The sequence below is a fragment of the Lissotriton vulgaris genome, chromosome 8 (genome assembly GCF_964263255.1).
Source record: "Lissotriton vulgaris chromosome 8, aLisVul1.2, whole genome shotgun sequence".
NCBI classification, from domain to species: domain Eukaryota; kingdom Metazoa; phylum Chordata; class Amphibia; order Caudata; family Salamandridae; genus Lissotriton; species Lissotriton vulgaris.
Genome location: NC_141696.1, coordinates 1251558464 through 1251582278, shown reverse-complemented (window position 1 = coordinate 1251582278; position 23815 = coordinate 1251558464). Strand labels below are relative to the sequence as shown.

At 45.4% G+C, this 23815-nt stretch overlaps 1 long non-coding RNA gene across 1 annotated transcript; it reads right to left on the bottom strand.

Moving 5' to 3' along the window:
- Positions 1-743: 743 nt before the first annotated feature.
- LOC147698560 (uncharacterized) lies at positions 744-21394 on the bottom strand. The gene is made up of 3 exons (XR_015299212.1): positions 19021-21394; positions 16007-16347; positions 744-999 (listed from the first exon to the last, which is right to left on the bottom strand). It is a non-coding gene; the product is annotated as an uncharacterized LOC147698560 (long non-coding RNA).
- Between the last annotated feature and the right edge of the window lie 2421 nt (positions 21395-23815).

Sequence of the window (23815 nt, the reverse complement as noted above, 5' to 3'; positions counted from 1 at the left end):
CGTTCATTGCGTCCTTTATTCCGTTGGAGCCACTGCAAAGGGGCATGGTCAGAGAACAGCGTAAAACGTCGACCATCCAGATAATAATGAAGCTTCTCAATGCTCCATTTCACGGCAAGGCACTCCTTTTCTATCGTGGGATAAGCCGTCTCCCTGGGAAATAGTTTCCTGCTCAAATACAGTATAGGTCGTTCCCTCCCATCCTGATCTAACTGAGACAGAACAGCACCCAGTCCCACCCCTGAAGCATCCGTCTGGAGATAGAAAGGTTTGTCAAAGTCAGGAGTTATCAGGACTGGGGACGAGGAGAGAACATCTTTTAGAGCTTGAAAAGCAGTTTGAGCTTGGGGAGAGGGTTGTTTGAACGGGACAGAAGTGGCTGTTTTCTTTAACATATCCGTCAAAGGGGCTGAGAGCGTGGCAAAGTGTGGTATAAACCGTCGGTAGTAACCAACCAAACCAAGAAAGGCTCGGAGATCTCGCCTATTTTTAGGAAACTCCTGTCGTTGAATAGCCTTCACTTTTTCTTGTTGAGGAAACAACTGGCGGTTACCCAACATGTACCCGAGGTACTTCATTTGGGAAAAGGCAAAGCGTGACTTCTTTGCATTTATGTGTAGGCCTGCTTTTTCCAAAGCCTCCAGGATTTGACCCAAGTGTTGTAAATGGGTCTGCCAATTGCGATTCTCCTATTACCATGACTAGAGAATCTGGATTTCATTAAAGACACGGAGGCTCACATTATGCATACAACTTTTAATGCGTCTCCAAGCAGCCGCATACATCACAATTAAAAGGTTCCATAAAGAACATTCATAACAAATAAAGGGCATGAGCCAACAAGAGACTGCCTCTTTTAAATGTGGAAATACAGAGAAGTCCATAAAAGAACAATAAACTCCAAAATATTCGAGAAACTTCAGAAGAATTCATCTTGAAGAAATCCATAGAAGCCAAAAAGGCGGAAGGATCTAAACATCTCAAATTAAGAAGGATTATCTGAAAAGGAGAAAAAAGTGGGTAAATTTGGAGGAATCCAAACTCAAAACATTACAATAAATACAAATGCAACAATAATACATAGCTGTAAACCGTAATAAATATAGCTGTAAACTTAGAAATATTACATCACATCCCAGGGAGGGATGGGTGGGATAATGTGAGCCTCCGTGTCTTTAATGAAATCCAGATTCTCTAGTCATGGTAATAGGAGAATCTCAATTTCATTACAAGAACGGAGGCTACATTATGCATGTTGGTAGCTTTGTAAAACAACATCAGACATATGTTCTATTGGTTTACAGTAATGTCGAGCAAATGTGCTAGCATTTGACCAATCAGCAGCTTTAAGAATATCATCAAGCTTACACCCAGACCAGAGGGATTTGCTGGCCATAGCACCCCTAAGGGAGTGAGCCTGAAACTTACGTAAATCAACACCTGCTAGGCTCATAGCTGTTTTAACCCATCTAGCAATGGAAGTAGAGGAAATAGCTTTATGAGGTCTAACGAAGGAAATAAGTAATTGATTGACATCAGATGGTCGAAGAAGAGACATTCTCCGGTCATACTCCTTTAAACAATCAACAACACAAAGTTTAGGACAGGAGTCAAAACGTGGATAGAAAATAGAATCAGACATAGTCTTAGTTCTTCTATGAATTTCAAATTTCACACCAAACATGTTGTAGGACCTAAAGGAAATGTCTAAAGCTTTAACATCAGAGACTCTTCTACATGAAATAAGGCAAAGAAGAGTGGCAAGTTTGATAGAGAGGAGTTTCCTGTTAAGGAAAGTGTTATCAGGCCAGTTGGTAAAGAGGTCTAAAATCAAATTAACATCCCAAAGAGAATCATACTTAGGCTTTGGGGGTCTTCTTAGACGGATGCTCTTCATAATTCTACAAATGATAACATTTTTACCTACCGTTTTACCATTCACGAGGATATGACCAGCGGAAATAGCGGATCTATAGCAATTGATGGTTCTATAGCTAAGACCCCTATTAAATTGTTCACAGAGAAAATTAACTATGTCAACAATCGGTGCTTCAAGGGAATCCAGGTTCCTTTCCAAGCACCAACGAACCCAAGTTCTCCAGATGTTGTTATATCTGTAGTGGGTGCCTGGTGACCATGATTCTGAGAGGAGAGTTGAAGCTGTAGACGAAAGTCCCGAGACCTCATTTTATCTCCTGACACTCTCCAAACAAGAAGGTTCAAACTCCCTGTTTGTATTAGAGGATGAATTTCGCCATCTACGTTTGTTAGGAGATGATCTAGGCAAGGGATTAGAAAAGGAGTGTCGTAAGCTAGTTCCAGAGCTGTTGGGAACCAAGCCTGAGAGGGCCAGAAGGGAGTTACTAGAACAAGGGAGCATTGATCGATTCTCACTTTCTGCAAGACTCTCTGAATCATGGCAAAGGGGGGAAAGGCATAAGCCTTCAGATTCTTCCATGGTTGAAGGAAGACGTTCACTGCTAGAGCGCTGGGATCGGGCATCCAACTAATGTATTTTTCCAGTTGAAACGTTAGTCTGCTTGCGAAAAGGTCTATTTCCAAGGGACCCCAAACCATATTCAGACAGTTGAAGATGGAAATGTCGAGTTTCCAATCACTGTGATCTTTGAGGAATCTCGAGTTCCAGTCTGCAGAGATGTTTGCTTTCCCTGGAAGGTATTCTGCTTTCAGAGCAATTTTGTGTTCTAAGCAGAACATCCAAAGTTTTTTGCCAGGTTCGAAAGGTCCGCAGATTTGGTGCCACCTAGGCGGTTTATATAAGCTACTGCGGACATGTTGTCCATCTTTAAAATGACTGATCTTCCTTGCAGTGAGTGTTTGAAACTCATCAAAGCGTAAAGACCAGCTGTAAGTTCTAAATAATTTATGTGTTGGGAAGACTCCTCTAGGGACCATGTTCTACCGGTATTCTGGTTGAGAAGGCAAGCTCCCCAACCATGCATGCTGGCATCTGATTCCAAAACGAATTCGGGTTTCGTACCGAAAATCGCTTTGCCGTTCCAAGCATCTTTTAGAGCTTGAAAAGCAGTTTGAGCTTGGGGAGAGGGTTGTTTGAACGGGACAGAAGTGGCTGTTTTCTTTAACATATCCGTCAAAGGGGCTGAGAGCGTGGCAGGGTGTGGTATAAACCGTCAGTAGTAACCAACCAAACCAAGAAAGGCTCGGAGATCTCGCCTATTTTTAGGAAACTCCTGTCGTTGAATAGCCTTCACTTTTTCTTGTTGAGGAAACAACTGGCCGTTACCCAACATGTACCCGAGGTACTTCACTTGGGAAAAGGCAAAGCGTGACTTCTTTGCATTTATGTGTAGGCCTGCTTTTTCCAAAGCCTCCAGGATTTGACCCAAGTGTTGTAAATGGGTCTGCCAATCTGGACTATGGATGACAATATCATCTATTTAAGCTGCCTAAAAGTGTCGATATGGGGCTAACACTGTATCCATAAGACGTTGGAAGGTAGCAGGAGCCCCATGAAGTCCAAAGGGCAAGACAGTGAAATTAAAGAGACCGTCTGGTGTGGTGAACGCATTCTTTTCCTGATCTTTTAGGGAAAGAGGCACCTGCCAATAACCTTTGGTGAGGCAATGGTTGTTATGTATTGAGCCTCACCAAGGCGTTCTATCAGCCCATCGACTCTTGGTAAAGGATATCCATCTTGTTTTGATACCTTGTTCACCGCTCTGAAGTCGAAGCAAAATCTCTTACTTCCGTCAGGTTTTGGCACTAGTACCACTGGAGAAGACCAATTGCTTTTAGAGGGCACTATGATCCCGGCTTCTAACATTTTCTGTACCTCCTCTTTTATCACTGTCCTTCGTGCTTCTGGGACCCGATAGGGTTTCTGTTTTACGGTCACCCCCGGAGCTGTCGGGATGTGGTGTTCAGCCAAGGTGGGTCGACCTGGCTGATCCGAAAAGATGGACTGATGTTTCAACATCAACTCCTTCAATTAATTTTTCCTAAGCTCTGGAAGGTCGGCGTTTACAACAGCGTGCTCGATGGTATGAGCAGGTGGCGTAGCTAAAGACACTGAGACATGAGGTTTAGGAGGGGAACCCAACCACTTCTTCAATATGTTAATGTGGTAAATCTGGGTTCGGGAAGGGGATAGTTTCAATGCATATGTAGTCCTACCTATTTTCCTTACGACCTGGAAAGGTCCTTGCCACTCCTTCCGAAGTTTGTGAGTAGAGGTAGGAAGAAGGACCAGAGCCCAGTCACCTATGTTTAACTCTCTCCACTTCTTGCCTTTATCGTAAAAGGTCTTTTGTTTGCCTTGTGCTTTCTCGAGGGTTTCATAGGACAAGGTCCGTAGCTTGTATAACCGGGATTTCAGCTGCTGGGAGTAATCTAACAATTCTTCGGCGTCTCTTGATCCTGTCTTTTCCCAGCTATCTCTGGTTATTTCTAACAGCGTACGGGATTTCCTTCCAAACAGTAACTCGAAAGGGGAAGTTCCTAGACTGCTTTGGAACTGGCTTCTTAACACATAAAGAGCCAACGGCAGCAGTTGGTCCCACTGTTTACCGTCTCCTGTCAATAGTTTCTTTAGAGTGGTTTTTATTAACCCATTGAAACGTTCGACCAGGCCATCGGTTTGTGGGTGATACACCGAGGTACGTAGGTGTTTCACATTCAGGATAGTACACACTTGTTTCATAAGACGCGACACGAACGGTGTCCCCTGGTCGGTTATAAGATCTTTGGGGAATCCCATTCGTGCAAACAATTCAACCAGTTTTTGGGAAATGGCGCTAGTGGTAGCTGCTCGTAATGGAAACGCCTCGGGATAACGTGTCGCATAGTCAACTACTACCATGACGTATTGGTACCCCCTGTGTGACTTTGGTAAAGGACCTATGATGTCAACCCCTATTCTTTCAAACGGTTTCCCTATGATTGGAAGAGGTACAAGAGGGACCTTAGGTGGAATGTACGGGTTTCTCTTCTGACAAATCTGGCACTCCTGACAATATTTCTTCACTTGCGCATACACCCCAGGCCAATAGAAATGCTCAATGATGGAATTAGTGGTCTTTTCTGCACCAGAATGACCTGCTAAAAGATGTGCATGAGCATAAAACATCACTTGCTCGCGAAACAGGGTGGGTACTATTAGCTGAGGAGTGGCCTGACTCTGTCCTACTCTGTATAGAAGTCAGTTTCGCTCAATTAAACAAGGATAAGTAGGTGGGTTCTGGTCTTTATTGTCCTGTGCGTTTTGCCAAGCAGGTGCCAAGGAAGCATCGTTTAACTGAGCAGCCCTAAAGTTGGTATCAGTGGACCAAGGTTCTTCAGCTAACAGGGCCTCCCTGACCCCACTCCTACCCTGTTTTTCTAAAACTTCTGCCATCAGTGTAGAGAACCACTTATTGTCTGTACCTATAATAAGGGACTCGGGTAGATTAGGAAGGACTCCTACTTCACACTGTACTTGGGTACCCTTTTCTGTTGTTATCATGACTCTGGCTAGGGAATAAGTACGCACGTCCCCGTGTACACATTTTATCCGTACAGTACGGTCCAAGAGCAAGGAAGAACTGTTCAGGGCGTTTTTCTGTATCACAGAATGGCGACACCCAGAGTCCAACAGGGCACGGGTTTTCTTACCGTCTACCAGGACACTTACATAAAATGCTGGTCCTGTCTCTTGTGCATACAAGAGGGCACGTGGAGCATACCCAACCTCCATGGGTTCTTCCTCTTTTTCTTTCTTTTTACGACAGTACTTTGCAATATGTCCCCACTCGCCGCATTCATAACATTGAGGACTTGTAAAGACTGGCGGTTCTGGCTTCAAAGGTCTAGGTTTCATAGGAGGAGGTTCGCTTTGCTGTTTGTACGGCTTTTTGTCAGATTTAACGGGGGGTTTGTTAACAACGGGTTTTTCGGTGTCTCGGAATACAGGCCTGGTTTGGGCTCTAGCATAGGAATTGGCCATTTCAATGGCGTGCTCTAAGGTCAACCCTGCGTGCTGTCTAAGCCACCGTTGGGTGCCGTAGGGCAATGCTTCAAGAAATTGTTCCAAGTAAATCTTGTTCATCACATTATCGATATTCCCCTCTTGTGGTTTCAACCACCTGTCTGCTGCATCTTTCAGCTTATAGAAAAGAGTCTTGGGAGCATCGGTTGGGGTTCCTCTCTCCTGCCGAAACTGTAATCGGTGAGTCTCATCATCGACTCCCAGTCTATCAAGAATTTTTTGTTTTACATGTCCATAGGCTGCAGTACCATCCTTATTGGCCAGCTGATAAGCTGCCTGTGCTTCTCCTGTAAGGAGAGGAGCTAGATAAAAGGGCCACCTCTCCCCCGGCCAGGCGCTAGCTCGGGCTGCCCTTTCAAAATTTAGGAAGAAAGAAACAGGGTCGTCTCCGGAAACATATTATTGGAGCGGCACGACTGCCACAGGTGGGTGTGCGGCTCGACTTTGTCCCAGAACAGCCAACAGCTGAGTTTGTCCCTCTGAGAGTTTAGTAAGATGATCAGCCTGTGTCTGTATAGATGCAGTGAACGTAGCTCTATCACTGTCCGCTTGTTCATTAGACCGGTTAATTGCCCACTCTAGCTTGGACTGACCTTCACTCAATTGGGTTATCAAGGTCTCCATCTCGTGAATCTCAGATGGATTGTCTCCTGGCTGGCTCGCTGTGAGAAGGTGGCCCGATATGCAGCGTTCGCTATTCTAGTGACCACTATGTATCGTTCCAACGACCCTTATGGTGATTGGTTGTAAGTCAACCTTAGACCAGCTATCCTAGTAGCGTGGATACGAGCAGTCTTCGGGCTAAACTCTAGAGGGCGTGTTAAGCCAGCTGTAATACCATCACATACCCCTTGAACACCAAGTGAAAGGACACCACACAAGTGTTATGAAAATAAACAGTATATTTATTAGAATCACAACAGCCCTGTACTCTTTATGAGGACAGGGTACTAAGCACAGAACAAAAAGCTCTTAGAAAATACTTCAAGTGCACAATTAAAAACAAGTGCCCGAGGGCACGGAAAGTTTAGTGGTCTCGGGCAGACCCGATAAGGCAAGTCGGAAGCGAGGGACTCGGGACCCTAGAGTAAGGAGGCTATGCAGGCACCGAAATGCCGAAGTTACCTAGCCACGAGGGCTGCGGCTGCACAAGTCTTACAGGCGTCGGGGGTCTTCGCTGACGAGCCAGGAGCTGGAAGAAAAGGAGTTGCTGGCCGGCGACCAGTGATGAATAGTTTGTAGAGATCCAAGCCTGGATCAGTGATTGTTGACACCTGAAAGCAGAGGGGACCAAGTTCGTACTACTAGCCAGTAGTCAGAGGGTACCAGGAAGGCACCGGATGGCCGTCACCTCGACTAGGTGAGTGGGTGACGCTAGGCTCTGCAGTCTCACGGACCAGGAGGCGTTGTCGGCCACCAGGATGGAGGTGCGAGCTGTCCCACGAAGGTTGATGCTGTCGGCGTCGCTGGGCCCAGGATTGGGGCAACAAGCCTTGGCAGATCTCAGGGCCACGTGGTGGGCCTAAGATGGCGTCTTGAGTGGACCAGGAGGGTCCGGAGTGCTCCTCTCGAAAAAGGGAGCAAGGGCCGGTCTGGAGCAACCAGACCAGCAGCGTTGGTTGTCGGATGTCGTCAAAGAAGGACACAAGCCAGCGGCTAGTGACCAGACAACGTGCTGAGCAGCGAGCAGAAGGGCCCCACGCAGATCGTGGAGATGCTGGGAGACTGCACTTCGGTGCTGGAGCTGCTCAGGGTCGGGGCTTCTCGGACCCCAGAGCACTCACCAGAGAATTGCTTCGATGGTCGTGCTGGTTAAGAAAGCGTGCAGGTTTTGATGATGGCCGGTCCCTCGAGGTCTCGTCGCACCCACAGATCTCAGCTGAGCTGACGACGTGGGTAGAGGTCAGAGGTGCCAGGGAAGCCGGTTCTCGTCGAGCTGGGCCGTCGGATCCTTAAGGAAGGACTTGCAGCAAACCGCAGAGTTCTTAGATGGTGCCTGCGGATGCAGGGTGACTACTCCTTAGCCACAAGGGAGAAATCTTGAGAAGAGTCTCGAAGTCTTTTCGTAGAAAGTATTCTTGATTCAAAGATGATCTAATTTGGAAGGGTCCCCGCTCAGGCCTTTATCCTAAAGAAAGGGGCGGGTACATGACTAGGTCCTGCCCTAAGGGTGGGACCAGGAAGGGGGGTAGTTACACCCCTCTCCCCCTGCTGGACTTTCCCCAGGTCAGGGGCTGCGCGCCCCTGGAACTCGTTCTAGCCGGCAGATGCGTAGTGAGCACCGGGGTGCCACTCCGCAGTCACCTTCTTGCAAAGCCCTACCTACCCAGAATACACAAACCCTGTCTGGGACGGTGCGAACACCGCCCTTGACAGGAAACCCTTTGTCCAAGCTCTCCTCGCTGGAAGGACTCCCAGCAGCAGGAGGTCAGACTTGTGTCTGTGGTGGCAGCGTCCATTTTGTGGAGCTGAGGCTTCAGTTAACTTTAACCGGGGTTCACAGTTACGTACATGTTGTGTCCCTCTAGAAGGGCGGAATGCTAACCTCGTCGCCAGGAATGGTGAGAGGGCAGCACCCCGATTCGTATTACACCTTACTCGACATGTCTTGATAACGCGATACCGAAGTTACCGATATGGGACGCGTTATCATGGAACAGCCATTGGGTCTTGGTTCCGCAAGCTGCAACCGGGCTCGACTCGTGCCGGAGTCCAATTCACACAGTTCCATGCACTCTGCCTTCAGGATTGTCAAGGCCTGCCATAGGAGTGACTGATAGGAACTCGGGTGTCCATTTTAAGGTTAGGCATAGGGATACTATACCTACAGCAACGGGCGAGTACGCCACGTTGCCCCAGCTGTCGTGCAGCCAGTTGTGTCAGATTTAGATGGCCATCCAGGGGTGGCATAATACATGCTTCAGCTCCTGGTAGGCCCTGGGTACACCGATGCCCTGAGTTACAGGGTCTGACAGGTTGGCCCAGTTCCAATTGGGTAATGCACCTAAGGTACACAGATCAATTTAATGAGAGAACAGCTAGGCTGTGGGTCTGATTGGCAGGCCCACAGCCCGAGAAAGTCGTAAACCAGTGAAACAAAAGCAAAAAGTCCGGGTGATCATAGGATTGCAGACCCTACTCTCCTACACTCGCCACTTGTCACCTTTCGGTTACAAGAAGGGAAGGAGCCAAGACTAGAGGGCGACTGATTATCTCTTTTATTGCGGGATACGAAAACAAGTTACTTACCTGTAACTTCAGTTATCCAGTATTGGTATCTATCATAGATTCACATGCCTGAATCATGCCCCGTCGTCGAGGCGGGAGTCCCACGGTAAATAAAAAAAGCAGTGCCAAAAGCACTTTGTAGTAGTAGGCCCTAGAAAAAGGCCTGAGGCCTATATTATAGTAGCCTATCTACATCATTATGCTAAAAGGACCAAAGTCCTTGCTCCAACCAATCAGCTCACAGCACCCTCTAGAACCTTCCCTGCAGAGCCAGCTCTCCTCAGATTTTCGTAGCACAAGTGGGAACAAGTATCCCCAACTTAGAGAACTGACTCGCCGGGGAGGAGGGTGGGTGCATGTGAATCTATGAAAGATACCAATACTGGATAACTGAAGTTACAGGTAAGTAACTTGTTTTCTTATCCAGTATTGGGGTATCTTTCATAGATTCACATGCCTGAATCAGAATAGCAAGCAGTAAGCCAGGCAAAGTCGGTTGCGGCTGGTGGGAGACTTATTGCAGTGCACCCCCATGAATGTATCGTCAACAACCAACAAACGCCTAGAGATTGAACTATTAATAAATCATGTTCAAGTTAAACATTGAAATTATACACTTTCTTTCTGGAAAGAAATCTTAAGTATTATACCAAAATACACAACATGTTAGCATATGTCTGCATATTTAAAACAATCTATTGAATTACATGTACTTTATATGAAGTAAGTGAACATCAGTACCTGAACATACTCCTTATGGAAACAGGTGACGTAAAACAGCTTGGCCCACTGCCGCATCATCCTGATTTGCTGATTGCAGGCAGTAATGTCTTGTAAACGTGTGGACATTCTTCCATGTCGCAGCACGGCAAATGTTCTCAAGCGTCACTCCTGCAAACAAAGGCGCAGGCGCTGCCACAGCTCTTGTGGAGTGAGATCGAACAGATCTTGTCAATGGTCGATTAGCCTTGACGTGGCAGAATTGAATAGCGGATGCGATCCATCTGGAAATCGTGGCTTTAGTAACCGCTTTCCCCAATGTAGTCTGGCCATAAGCTACAAACAGTTGATCTGACTTTCTCAAAGTCTTGGTTCTCTGAAGATAGAATTTTAAGCATTGTTTGATGTCCAAAGAATGCAGTGTTTTTTCAGCCGGGGTTGACGGGTTTGGAAAGAAAACTTTCAGCTTGACAGGTTCATTTAGATGAAACTGGGAAGGCACTTTCGGTATGAACGTTGGATTCGTTCGCAAAGTGACATAGTCCTGGGAGAAATGTAAAAAGGGCTCCTTTATGGTGAAAGCTTGAATTTCTCCCACTCTTCTTGCGGAAGTTAGTGCCAGTAATAAAGCAATCTTCCATGTCAAGAACTTTAGGTCGGCTCTATGGATAGGCTCGAACGGATGCTTCATTAGCTGTGATAGAACCGTGTTGAGCTCCCATTCCGGTGGTGAGGGCTTCACTGGGGGATAAGCCCGGAACAGACCCCTCATAAATTGCTTGATTAGCGATGAAGAGCAGAGTGATTGAGTGTTAGTCATCTTTCTGTACCTGGATAAGGCCGCTAAGTGGACCTTTATCGATGAAAATGAAAGACCAGATTGCGCTAAATGCAACAAATAGGGTAATATCTTTTCTGCCGGCGCCTCTATAGGGTGTAAAGCACTAGAGATGCACCATGCGCAAAAACGCTTCCACTTGAGACGATAAGTTTTTAATGTACTCTGGGCTCTTGCCTTCTCTAAAATGTCTCAGCAGTCTTGAGGAATTTGAAGATGTTCGAATTCTAGGAAGTTAGGAGCCATGCGTGCAATTTCAGCGATTGAGGATCTGGGTGAAGTACCTGACCCTCGTTGCGTGACAGTAACTTTGGAGTTACACGCAGTTTGATTGGTGGTTCCTGTGAAAGTAGCATGAGTTCCTGAAACCAATACTGGCGAGGCCACTTGGGAGCAATGAGGAGAAGGCGACAACTCTCCATTTTCATTTTGCGCACCACTCGTGGAATCAGAGGGATCGGAGGAAAAGCGTATGCATAGGTCCCTGACCATCGCATCGAAAGGGCATTCCCCCTTGACCCCTGTTGAGGATATCTGCTGGTGTAGTACCGGCATTTCTTGTTCTGATGGGTCGCAAATAGGTCCAACCTGGGTTTGCCCCATCTCTGAAACACATAGTTCAACTGGTCATTGTCCAGTTCCCACTCGTGGCAATCTGACAATGTTCTGCTCAGTTTGTCTGCCAAGGTGTTGTAGAGGCCTCTGACGTGCTCCACTTTGAGAGTTATGTTGTGAACTGTTAACCATTTCCATAACTCTTGGGCTTGTTTGGATAACGTTGCTGATCTCGTTCCTCCCTGCTTGTTGATATAAAACATGCTTGTAGTGTTGTCCGTTCTGACTAGAACCGAGGACCCTACTATCCTGGGGAGGAACGCTTGAAGAGACAGACAAATGGCTTTCAACTCTAGACTGTTGATGTGGCATTTATTGTGTTGCTGAGACCATTTTCCTTGCACTTGCATGTCCTGGAGATGACCACCCCAGCCCTCCATGGACGCATCCGTCGTCAGAATAAAATCCGGAGGATTCTGTAAGAATGAAAGCCCCTGTTCCAGATTGTTGATCTGAGACCACCATTGGAGTGCATGCACCATCCTGTTGGTGATTGTGATGGTGTCCTGGAAGGAACCTGTCGCTTGATGCCATTGACAGTTTAGCTACTCTTGCAGTGGCCGCATCTTTAGACGCGCCAATGGAATGAGGTTGATGGCTGAAGAGCACATCCCCAGAAGTGATGCAAATAGGCGAACTGAAAGTGACCTTCTTCTTGCCAGTTTTCTGGCCAACGCCTGCAGTCGGAGCTGTCTCTCTCGAGATAAGGATGCCTTGCATTCCACTGTGTCCAAGCAAGCTCCTAGGAACAACAGGTTTTGTTTTGGATCCATTTGAGATTTGGTTCTGTTGATTGTGAGGCCTAGCGATGCGAAGAGATTGCGGCATATTGTAATGTCGGATCTTACTTTGGCTTCTGATGGACCTTTGACTAGCCAGTCGTCCAAATATGGGAAGACCTGCACTTTTGCTGCCCGAAGAGCAGCTGCCACAGGGGCCAGGCACTTCGTGAAAATCCTTGGGGCCGACTTGAGGCCAAATGGGAGAACTTTGAATTGATAATGGGCGCCGGCCACCTTGAAACGGAGGTACTTCCGATGGTTCGGGTGGATTGGGATGTGGAAGTATGCGTCTTCCATGTCCAAGGAAGCCATGTAATCTCCCTCGTTGAGGCAACTGAGAATGTCCGAGAGGGTGACCATTCGAAATCCTTGCTTCTTGAGATATTTGTTCAGATTGCGTAGGTCTAGGATCGGTCGCCATTCCCCTGTTTTCTTTTTTATGAGGAAAAAACGGGAATAGAAACCTGCCCCTCTCTGATGATGTGGAACTTTCTCTATTGCGTTTTTGAGAAGCATAGCTTGCACTTCCTTGAACAATAAGTGAAGACGAGGGGGAGGGGGACCCCTGGGCGGAGTTGGTGGAGGTTTGGTGATGAACTCTAGGGTGTGACCATGTTGGATCAAGTCTAACACCCACCGATCCGTTGTTATATTCTGCCATTGCTGTTGGAAAGCAGTTATCTTTGCGCCCACGGGAAGGTAAGGGATTGGAGGTGGCGCCCAATTGCTCTCACTGTTTCTTGTGACTGTCTCTTCCTTGGTTGTTTGCGCGCCTTCTTCCTCCTTGGCGAGAGAAACCAGCCGATCCAGATTGTCTATAAGAGGACTGATAGTTTTGACGGTATTGCTGTTGATATTGCCAGTCTTGGTAATAACTTCCTCTGGACGAATAACCTCTTCCTCTAGCTCCTCTGAACAATCCTCTTTTATATTGCAATGATCCTAGTGACTTTGCAGTATCTGTGTCAGTTTTAATCGTTTGGAGAGCCTCATCGACATGTTTCCCAAAGAGGGACTCTCCGTCATATGCCATGTCCAGTATTTTCAATTGAACTTCCGGACGAAATGTAGTGGCTTTTAACCACCCTTGACGTCTCAGGACAGCTGCCCCAGCCAACTGTCTGAAATTTGTATTAGCCATATCTAGAGCGCAGTCGATGGATTCTTCCGCTGCCCGCTCTCCTTCCATTAAAACTTTCCTGGCTTCTTGTCTTTTGTCCTCTGGCAATAGCTCTATGAAGCTAGCCATCTCTGACCACATTTGGCGATCGTAGCGCCCAATAATCGCCATTGAATTTGCTATCCTGATGGATGCTGCAGCCATAGTGGAAAACTTCTTCCCAATAAGGTCTAATCGTCGCCCCTCTTTATCTGGTGGAGTAGAAATAGGGGTAGCTGGGTTCTTTGACCTTTGTTGCGCTGCTTGAGAGATTACCGAATCCGGGCGTGGATGACCAATAAGGCACGCCGGACTAGAGAGCGGAGCACGATATTTCTTTTCTATTCTGGGTAACACAGCAGGCACAGATGCAGGGTTTTTCATTATTTTTATGCCTTCCTTCCAAATATACTCAATCATGGGAATGGCTCTAGATATCTTCCTTGTTTCCTCTTTAAAGTCATGGAGAAAACACTCCGTTTGCTCCACTGTAACCGGGAGCTTAAACCTGGTCGATGCCCTCTGCATCAGGTTATGAAAACCACCTACATCTTCAGGCGGTGAATCTGCAGGTTGTAGAGTTGGAGGGGACGGCATGGGTATAACATATTCATCCCATGGGTCTGATGAAGGTATGTTAGGCAACTCTCCATCTTCTACCTCCTCTTCTGATGACGTATCCGGAGTTTGTGGAGGCAAGACCGGTTGCGGAGTTTCCACGACTGGAGAAACCCGTGGATGCTGCTAAGGAGGAACTGCAGTATCAGATTGAGGTACTTGCGGTGGAAAACGCTGCTTGTAATCCGCCAGCATAGCCTGTAAGTCCTGTATCAAATTAGGCGGCAACTGAGTGACTTCCAGGACTCTAGGCCGTCTCTGATGTTCCAATGAATGAGGCACTATGATATCCTCCTGGTAGTAGTGTTCAGCATAAGAATCGTCTTCATCATCATCTTGGCACTTGATGACAAGCTCGGATGGGTGACGTGCCACATCAAAAGCACCCTCATCATCATCATCTTCAAAGTCATCTTCTTCATCATCAGCATAAGTTTCTAGAAGATGAGAAGGCATAAGTGGTGATATATATGAACCCTGTTGTCTCTTATAAGACACGAGTTGAAAGTTTTTTGTCGCTATTGGCGTACAAAAGGCCTGATTCCCAGTGGTAGGTCTTAATAAAGCTGATCCCATCGATCTTGATGGCCCCGGTGACCAAGGTGCATCCACCTGCTGAAAAGATGCCATCGTCGACGGGTTTATCGTCGTCGATGGGCTCGACGTCGACGGGACAGTCGTCGATGGAGCCACCGTCGATGGGACGGTCGTCGACGGGGTAACCGAAGACCGGCTCGTCGTCGACGGGATAGACGTCGATGCTTTCTTCATCGACGAGGCAGTCGTCGACGGCGGCGTCGACGACTTTGTCGACGGGCTCTTCTTGGATGACGAATTCTTCGATGAAGATGGCGTCTTCGCCGACGAGTCGTCCACGAGAGTTCTTTTTGTCAAAATACAAATTTTTGTAGACACAATCGGAGTAGTAACAGATGTAGTGGATATCATATCCATAGAAGAAGAAGAGGTTGAAGTAGAGACAGTGGTCACTGGAGAAGAGACAGTAGAAGTCTTACTCACAGTTTTCTTTGCCGGATCGTTGGTGGCTGAGGCTCCAGAGACAGAATGTTTGGATCTCTGTGAAGAGCCTGAAGTAGAGTGGAAGGTCTTCGCATGCTTTCTCCCCTCACTTGTCTTATCCTCTTGAGGCCTCGCCCTCTTGCTAGAGGTAGAGGCTCTGTCGTCATCATCCATGGAAGAGGATTTAAGCCACAAAAGGACTCTGGCCTCCCTATCCCTTAAGGTCTTGGAAGGGAAGGTAAGGCAGATCTTACAGCTTTTTGCCTCATGTTTGGGATACAGGCAGTAAATGCAGTCCTTGTGCTGGTCATCCACATGGACCCTCTTCTTCTCGCATGTTCTGCATGGTCTAAACAAGGCCTTCTTGTCAGACATCTTGAAGCTCTGAAGAAAAACTGAGTCAAGACTCAGGGAGACTCCCTTCCACACGACGTGCGGTGAAAATCTGAGGAGAGCTGGCTCTGCAGGGAAGGTTCTAGAGGGTGCTGTGTGCTGATTGGTTGGAGCAAGGACTTTGGTCCTTTTAGCATAATGATGTAGATAGGCTACTATAATATAGGCCTCAGGCCTTTTTCTAGGGCCTACTACTACAAAGTGCTTTTGGCACTGCTTTTTTATTTACCGTGGGACTCCCGCCTCGACGACGGGGAATGATTCAGGCATGTGAATCTATGAAAGATACCCCAATACTGGATAAAGACTGTTAAACACAAAATAAAGTCTTAGGTCAGACACGTTTAACAAATGTCCGGGATCAGGTTTGTGGTCCTCGGGGCACTTCTTGGGTCGGGGTCCGGGTTACTCCAGCACATGGAAGGAAAAGAAAAGAACGCGGATTTTAGTGTTCTGTACACTTCCTAGAAACTCTTGAAATAGGGAGGGAGTGAGAGAAAAGTAAGAACCACCACCACATTCAGTGACTTGCAAGCTATTTGGCTAAACGAGGTGCCCGGTGCCTGCACGGTCTCCTTCCCGGTCCCTCCCTTCTTGAAACTCAACAACGAACCCAAACGAGCACGCACCTGGGAAAGCCCCGCGTCCTCCTTCGCGTGGCTGGGCGATACACGGTGTCGTTGGCCTCCTGGCTTTACAGCTTCTCCTCCGTATCCAGCCCGGCACCTTCTCTGCTACTGGTGTCGACTTCCTCCGAGGACTCCGTTTCCACAGTGCTCTCCGCTTCCCCGGTCGTGTTGTTCTCCTGGCGTCTCACTTCTTCCTCCCACGACGGAGACACGGCGTCTTCCGGGTCTCCCCTCATATGGTGAGAGGCCTCTCCTGATAGGCCCAAAAAGTCAGGTGGTCCAGATGCGAGGCCTTCGTCACGAACACAAAGGCTATCCTTAAAGGGCCCGTAGTAATCCGCCTGTTGAGGAGACGGACAATCGGTTAGCCCTGCCGGGGCCGAGCAGGGGACCCCCTGACAGTCATTTAAGTTGAACAAGGGAAACCCTTCTTTTGTCATCCACCATACCCCGCCCCTTTACCAACATAAACATTTCTGTAAGCTTTTTAGGTTGATGCTGAACACCGCATAGTATTGTGTGGAACTTGCAGGATCTTCTCAAAGGTGAGGGTCAGAATATGTGAGTCATCCAGACCCTATGTCTCAAACTAGTGTAATATGGACCTTGAAGACCCCTCCCACAACCACAGACAAAATGTTCACCTGTTCTAAGGACCTACAAACAATGTTCTGGGCCTTTACAGCCACTTTAGATCCAAATATTTACTTCTGGACGTTACTGTGCTGACCAGATATGAGCACGTTAACTCAATGAGAAGCAAGAGATTACACTTGTAAGTCAGGTCATAGCGACACTTTTTCAAAAGGCAGTGTCTATCAAAATATCCAATGGATCACAGTACAATAAAACAAGGGACTAAAGAAGAAATGCCATTGTAAAGAGAAATTAGAATACAAGAAACCAGGACTAACTCACTGATTTTCAAAAGGAGTAAAAATGAGTGAGGCTGAAGTTAAGTCTACTGGTACTGACCGCTTGCTGGGCAGTGTGCACTTACACTCCATTACAATTTTTAAGGATAGCCATAAATGCATCAGTATAAGGAAAATATTAATATCGCAAAGCCGCAAGATGCACTTTCTACACCAACTCTATTAAAAAAGCTAACAATAACACAAAGGAGATATTTAGTATTGTTTCGTATTTTACAGACCATAAACACTCTGCTACCCCTCTGGTGACTAGCGCAACTCTATGCAAGCAGTTGAGTAAATTCTTTGAAAACAAAATGCAGAAGATTTAGGACACTCTAATATCTAAACACACAACTCTGACTCAGACTATTACCCCTCCCAACCTCAGGGCACATACCAAACTAAGTCTATTTAAAGCTCTTTCCATCCCAGAACTAGAGAAGGCTTTATCTAAGATTAGATCGGGATCTCCACAAGATCCCTTGCCACCTCAAATCTTGAGATCAATAGGAGCTGCTATTGCGCCCATCTATCAAAAGCTCTTCACTTCCTCCCTGTACTCTGGTATTGTGCGGGCTAAATGGAAAAAGCCGAGTATCCTGCCACTGCTTAAGAATCCACATGCCGATCCAGAAACGCTCTCAAATTTCAGACCGCTATCACAATTACCAGGTACCTCAAAAATAATCAAAAAAGCATTCAACCCACAACTGATGTCCTTTCTAGAATCTTCCAACCTTTTGCACCCCTCTCAGTCGGGGTTCAGATCACTTCATGGTACAGAGTATGCCGTTATGGAAATTACAAACATTATAAAATTAAAGCCTCCCTAATCCTTTTGGACCTGTCAGCCGTGTTCGATAGATCTCACATGAAATCCAGAGGCTCGCCCACGATGGTATCAAAGGACAAGCGCAACCTGGCTAAAATCCATCCTCGAAAATAGGGAACAAACATTGTGGTTCACACCATTCCTATCAAAATCATCAAAGTAGGAGTTTCCAAAGGGTCTGCCCTTAGCCCCACTCTATTTAATGGCTATATGACCCCTTTGGCATATCTGATTGAATCCTTTGATGTTCAAACTGTCTTTTATGCAGATGATGCCCAACTGCCCTTGACATATAATAAGACTGACAAGAATGCCAAAACTACATTTTCTGGATGCTTCACACCAGTCATGGTCTGGCTCATTGCCAACTTGCTGCAATGCAATCTCAACAGAAACAAAAACCTACTCTTCTACTCTAAGGGCCCCCAGGCTGCCTGGCTAGGGGCCTGTCCTTCCAGCTGGGAGGCCCCACCCACAGAAACGGCCAAAACCTTGGGGTACTGATAGATAGCCAAATTTATTTTAAACCACAGATCGCAGCAGTAATAAAAAAACAATGCTGGATCCTGAGAATGCTAAGAATATTTCTCAAAGTCTTGGAAGACGGTGGCACAGCCACTGATCCTTTCCAGATTGGACTATTCAGACGTCCTGTACATAGGCAATCCAAGTTGTTTGTCACAGATTGTTAAGAATACAAAATATGGCAATATGACTGTTATTCAATCTTCCAAAGCATACCACCTGGACTCAGTATCGCAAACTACCAATTAGAAAAAAAAGTGTTTTTTAAGCATTAACAGTAGAACACGCTGCTTTCTTCAAAACAGGCCCCCCTCTGTCTCAAAAGGAGACTTGTCAACTATTGCCCTCAAAGATCCCTTCGCACACAATCAGCACATCTGCTGGTTATCAAAAGAAGAAAAATGGGGTGGCTCTACCTACTCAGTATTGGCAGCAAGACACTAAAACAAGTTACCACTCCCCATCAAGTGTATTGCAGACAAAAACTATTCTGTAAACAAATAAAAATGTACCTATTCCAGGATTCGATTTCACATTCCCTACAGAGCAGATATCCTAGCGCCCTCCCAAGGTAGCGGCGCGCTTTATTAATCCCACACTTCATTTAATACAGGAAGATAAGATCACATTGAAATCTGTGTTTAATAAACAATCATGAAATGATTGGAAAAATATTGGCCCTTGCCTGAAACCAAATAATTAACCAGGCATGGGCATGTGTGTCTTAATCCCACACTCACAATCTGGACTTCCATTGTTGATCACGGAGAGTAATTTAATCTTCAGAAAGATCAATGCGATTTTTGAGGAAAGTCTTATCTTAGCTCCTCTTTCACAATCCGCATCCTGTTTCCGGAGGGAATCACAGAAGGTCTGATTAGAGATTGAAAATGAACAAACACAGCTTTATCATGTATTTAGATTTAGCAGTCAACATACAAAAATAGGTTTTTGCTCATCCACTGCTGCTCTCTAATATGGGAAAGTTACACTTACAGACAATGTTCTACCCAAACATTTCATACCATTACTTTCAGTAACCATATCCAATTAGTTTTTCATCAGGAATGGTTTTTAAAGCATGAGAATCAAATAATTATGCAACTATGACCATCACATATAAATGTTTTTTTCAAACTATTTTCATTATTTTACCATAATATAAGCAAGTAAGGAGGCATTAAGTTAATTTAGGTGCTTTGAAACTCCCACTGACTTGATACAACGTCTCTATCAAAATGTCCATGTCCTGCCCACGCCGCTTCCTCTACCTCAAGCAAAATGTTGCAACATCGAATAACTAGTGCCAGTGCCCTTAGGTAAGATATGAATTGAAAAGATTTGATCTGTACCCTTGCCTCTTCTCATTGTTCTGCACTCCCAGAAAACAAGTGGGAACATGTTACATTAGTTTTCCTAGACATAAAAATATTGTTGGTGCTGGTAGAAGACTAGCCAAGTGGCAAACCTAGCCTCAGTAGTCTCCCCTCCCAGACCATTTCACCACCACCCAGAATGGGGGCTGCAAGCACTGAACCCTTCTCTTGCCCTCCATGTGTGTTGCAAGAGCAGGTGCTGAGCTGCAGTGCATTGTGTCCATCTCAGGTGGGTGGAGCAGCCTTTGAAGGACATTGACGTGACCCAGCCTGCTGAGTGACGGTATAACCTCCTAGTTGAACTTACTAAGTTATGCTATAAAACTTGCTTTTTAGGCAAGCACAGTCATGAATGATCAGAACAATGAGATAATCTTCTGAGCATCTGCAGTTCCTGCCATCTGCTACTGAGAACTGCAATCACGCAGTCTGTCTCCGGTTAGTGCCCTTCCATTTATGGTACTTTAGAGCAGTTTTAATATCTTATTAGAGTTTCTCATTGCTCAAATAAGTGTAATGTCTAATATTCAAATGTTTCCCTCATCTTCATTGCTTGATTTTGCTTGTGAAAAACTGTTACTCATAGTTGTTGAAATGTCACTCATAATTACACTGAAATTATAAAAATGTAACAAATAGCAATCTGAAAACTTGGCAGCTATGAGGAGTGGTGGGTCATCTGCTATGATTGATCAACATGTAAACCCTCTATCTAGTTTAGAAGCATTATGTTAATCGTTTCCATCCTATTCCTCTCTTCTTCCGTTACTCATAGTGGAATGGAGATGCTTTTTCTGCTGCTGGTGTTAAATGGTTTGGATGGCAAAACACGTGCCATATACTTTCTCTTGCTCCCCATCATACAATGGATTCATAAGAATGATAATTCCCGTAATAGTGTAACGATAACAGCAGTCACAATGATCATCATTTTTAAGCTATAAAACCCTAACCACAAACTACATGTCAAAGATAAAACTGCAACGTTTTGCTGTCCAGAATGAGGGCAGTTGTTTACACCACTAACACATGGGTTGAGAGGAAGTCACAGTCATATGTCCAAGACATAGCCGATATCTGTCATTGTGAAATAATACTGGAATAGTGCACCACTCAAGATGGAAAAAATGAGTTTGAAAGGCTGTTGTCGGAGACTGCACAAAGATTGACTGGTATTAGCAAGCCAGTGTACAAAGATAGGTCAAATACTAAGCACACTAAATCTTCCTCAAAGGGATCTGCTGAACAAAAGCTCCAGTGACTGGGTTGGATCAGATTTGATAGTTTGTACATCAGACTGAAACAGCTTGGTCATTTAAGTTGAACAAGAGAAACCCTTCTTTTGTCATCCACCATACCCCGCCCCTTTACCAACATAGTCATTTCTGTAAGCTTTTTAGGTTGATGCTGAACACTACATAGTATTGTGTGGAACTTGCAGGATCTTCTCAAAGGTCAGGGTCAGAATATGTGAGTCATCCAGACCCTAAGTCTCAAACTAGTGTAATATGGACCTTGAAGAGCCCTCCGACAACCACAGACACAATGTTCACCTGTTCTAAGGACCTAAAAACAATGTTCTGGGCCTTTACAGCCACTTTAGATCCAAATATTTACTTCTGGACGTTACTGTGCTGACCAGATCTGAGCACATTAACTCAATGAGAAGCAAGAGATTACACTTGTAAGTCAGGTCATAGCGACACTTTTTCAAAAGGCAGTGTCTATCAAAATATCCAATGGATCACAGTACAATAAAACAAGGGACTGAAGAAGAAATGCCATTGTAAAGAGAAATTAGAATACAAGAAACCAGGACTAACTCACTGATTTTCAAAAGGAGCAAAAATGAGTGAGGCTGAAGTTAAGTCTACTGGTACTGACCGCTTGCTGGGCAGTGTGCACTTACACTCCATGACAATTTTTAAGGATAGCCATAAATGCATCAGTATAAGGAAAATATTAATATCGCAAAGCCGCAAGACGCACTTTCTACACCAACTCTATCAAAAAAGCTAACAATAACACAAAGGAGATATTTAGTATTGTTTCGTATTTTAAAGACCATAAACACTCTGCTATCCCTCTGGTGGCTAGCGCAACTCTATGCAAGCAGTTGAGTAATTCTTTGAAAACAAAATGCAGAAGATTTAGGACACTCTAATATCTAAACACACAACTCTGGCTCAGACTATTACCCCTCCCAACCTCAGGGCACATACCAAACTAAGTCTATTTAAAGCTCTTTCCATCCCAGAACTAGAGAAAGCTTTATCTAAGATTAGATCGGGATCTCCACAAGATCCCTTGCCACCTCATATCTTGAGATCAATAGGAGCTGCTATTGCGCCCATCTATCAAAAGCTCTTCACTTCCTCCCTGTACTCCGGTATTGTGCGGGCTAAATGGAAAAAGCTGAGTATCCTGCCACTGCTTAAGAATCCACATGCCGATCCAGAAACGCTCTCAAATTTCAGACCGCTATCACAATTACCAGGTACCTCAAAAATAATCAAAAAAGCAGTCAACCCACAACTGATGTCCTTTCTAGAATCTTCCAACCTTTTGCACCCCTCTCAGTCGGGGTTCAGATCACTTCATGGTACAGAGTATGCCGTGATGGAAATTACAAACATTATAAAATTTGCTTTAGACAAAGGCCACAAAGCCTCCCTAATCCTTTTGGACCTGTCAGCCGTGTTCGATAGATCTCACATGAAATCCAGAGGCTCGCCCACGATGGTATCAAAGGACAAGCGCAACCTGGCTAAAATCCATCCTCGAAAATAGGGAACAAACATTGTGGGTCACACCATTCCTATCAGAAACCAAAATCATCAAAGTAGGAGTTTCCAAAGGGTCTGCCCTTAGCCCCACTCTATTTAATGGCTATATGTCCCCTTTGGCATATCTGATTGAATCCTTTGATGTTCAAACTGTCTTCTATGCAGATGATGCCCAACTGCCCTTGACATATAATAAGACTGACGAGAATGCCAAAACTACATTTTCTGGATGCTTCACACCAGTCATGGTCTGGCTCATTGCCAACTTGCTGCAATGCAATCTCAACAAAAACAAAAACCTACTCTTCTGTAAGGGCCCCCAGGCTGCCTGGCTAGGGGCCTGTCCTTCCAGCTGGGAGGCCCCACCCACAGAAACGGCCAAAACCTTGGGGTACTGATAGATAGCCAAATTTATTTTAAACCACAGATCGCAGCAGTAATAAAAAAACAATGCTGGATCCTGAGAATGCTAAGAATATTTCTCAAAGTCTTGGAAGACTGTGGCACAGCCACTGATCCTTTCCAGATTGGACTATTCAGACGTCCTGTACATAGGCATTCCAAGTTGTTTGTCACAGAGATTGTTAAGAATACAAAGTATGGCAATATGACTGTTATTCAACCTTCCAAAGCATACCACCTGGACTCAGTATCGCAAACTGGTTACCAATTAGAAAAAAGAAGTGTTTTTTAAGCATTAACAGTAGAACACGCTGCTTTCTTCAAAACAGGCCCCCCTCTGTCTCAAAAGGAGATTTGTCAACTATTGCCCTCAAAGATCCCTTCGCACACAATCAGCACATCTGCTGGTTATCAAAGAAGTAAAATGGGGTGGCTCTACCTACTCAGTATTGGCAGCAATACACTAAAACAAGTTACCACTCCCCAACAAGTGTATTGCAGACAAAAACTATTCTGTAAACAAATAAAAATGTACCTATTCCAGAATTCGATTTCACATTCCCTACAGGGCAGATTTCCTAGCGCCTTCTCATAGTAGCGGCGCGCTTTATTAATCCCACAATTCATTTAATACAGGAAGATAAGATCACATTGAAATCTGTGTTTAATAAACAATCATGAAATGATTGGAAAAATATTGTCCCTTGCCTGAAACCAAATAATTAACCAGGCATGGACATGTGTGTCTTAATCCCACACTCACAATCTGGACTTCCATTGTTGATCACGGAGAGTAATTTTATCTTCAGAAAGATCAATGCGATTTTTGAGGAAAGTCTTACCTTAGCTCCTTTTTCACAATCAGCCTCCTGTTTCCGGAGGGAATCTCAGAAGGTCTGATTAGAAATTGAAAATGAACAAACACATCTTTATCATGTATTTAGATTTAGCAGTCAACATACAAAAATAGG